The sequence below is a fragment of the Triticum dicoccoides genome, chromosome 4A (genome assembly GCF_002162155.2).
Source record: "Triticum dicoccoides isolate Atlit2015 ecotype Zavitan chromosome 4A, WEW_v2.0, whole genome shotgun sequence".
In the NCBI taxonomy this organism is placed as follows: Eukaryota; Viridiplantae; Streptophyta; class Magnoliopsida; order Poales; family Poaceae; genus Triticum; species Triticum dicoccoides.
Window position 1 is genome coordinate 658919680 of NC_041386.1, and position 2102 is coordinate 658921781.

Sequence of the window (2102 nt, forward strand, 5' to 3'; positions counted from 1 at the left end):
TGGCAGGTGTTCGGTCAAATGCAATTGAGCTTATTTTTGAATGGCATGTAGGTTTTTAGACCACAAAGAATGGTGGGGTACTCGACCATGGAGGATGAGTTGTGCGATGCATGGTTGGTCGTATCTACGGAGTTCGTAGGCTAGAGCAAAAGAGGGATCTTTTGCCAGCGCATGCATGAATCGTTTCACGCGTGAAAACACATTGCGCCCTATGGCATGCACATCATCCATGACCGCGATGTGAAGTCGTTATTGTATCAATGGTACGCCGTCCAGACTGCCATCACCAAGTTTTGTGATGCAGTTACTCGGCTTGAGGCAATGTGGTCATTGAGCACGGCATCGGAGATCGTAAAGTTTTTCTTCTTCTTACTCAACTTGTTGATTGAATCATTCGCTCACTCAATGTTTCTCTACACATTCGTAAGCACTGGCATGATGTACCACAGGATAAAAGGAGTACATACACCGTTGGATGAAGCTGAAGCGGCAGTATGTGTGACGACATGATCCGTTTATGAAAAACTTGTTGAACATCTGATTAATCTCGTTGAATTTGAACTATTGTTGTACTAGACTTATTTGCATGCTATGTATGGATTACTTGCGCTCTTTTCTATCCGAGCTTTGATGAATTCTGTCGGGTTTGATGAATTTCATCTGGTTTGTGGAAACCCGGCTTGAAATGTATGTGGCTCCCGCATCCGTGTCCATAGACAGGTTCCTCTGGATGGATGCAGGAGAAAATTTGCGGGTCACATTGAAGATGCCCTTAATTAGGAATACACTAACATTGCAGTGGTTGCCTTTTTGCGCCTTAGCGAATGTGAGACCTTCGCGTTCAATGCTTAGAGCATCTACAACCGGATCCTTTATATTGGCTTTGTATCGTACCCTTTATGTCGGCTTTGTATATCTGGCGGACGGGTTCAGTCACTGTCCGCTCAAGAAATAGCAACCCAAGCGGCTTCATCAAATCGTCCCTATACATCCAGGCCGACAGGCACCTATCATATCCAGCGCATATTTGGCATGGTTATGGGAGGCTCTGACGTGTCCGCCACATTGGATCCGATAGACAGGACCCACTAGAAAATTTCATCAATTCACCTCTGCCTAGGTAGACCTGCCATTTTTGTCTCCTCTTTTCTCCTTCATCCATGACGTCCCTTCCCTAGCTTCATCGTCATCCTAGCTTCACCATCATTATGACCCCGTAGTGTCGGCATCACCATCACCACCACAAAACTCGTCCCTACCATTCTCGCCACTGCAGCACTTCCCGCTTCTCCCGTCATACACCTTTGCCCTCTATGTGTTCAATAATGTCTGAGCAGTTTTTTGGATTCCTTTATAGGCAAAACTATGGATTTGTCGGTCTTGTAGGATGAGGAGTATACATACTAGAAGGTTGATGAATGTTGGGAAACGTAGCATGCAATTTCAAAAAAAATCTTACGCTCACGCAAGATCTATCTAGGAGATGCATAGCATCGAGAGGGGAAAGTGTGTCCACGTACCTTCGTAGACCGAAAGCGGAAGCGTTAACTTAACGCGGTTGATGTAGTCAAACGTCTTCTCGAATCAATCGATCAAGTACAGAACGTACGACACCTCCGAGTGCTGCACACGTTCAGCTCTATGACGTCCCTCGAACTCTTGATCCAGTAGAGACACGAAGGAGTCGATGAGTTCCGTCAGCATGACGGCGTGATGACGGTGTTGGTTTTCAGTAGAGGCACACGTTCAGCTCTATGAAGTCACTTATTCAAATAACGTAAAGGATATCAATAGCTAGCTACGTCAGCGCTCGCACAACCACCATACATCTCCTGTCGTCGTGAATCCCGATCCCGGCCAAGGTCATGGCTACCAAATATACTAAACAAATGCCAAGAGGGGGCAAAAGACGTGGCTACCGAATAAAATTGACTCGATACCGTTCAAAATTTATTTGAGCTAGGCACTGTTTGTTATACTCATTTTAGGGCATCTCCAACACCAACCTCGAACCGCCTGCACACATTCAAACTGCGCGGTTCAGACATGTTTAGCCATCCAATGCATCATGCATGTATCGTTCCGCTGACAGGCCCGGAGGT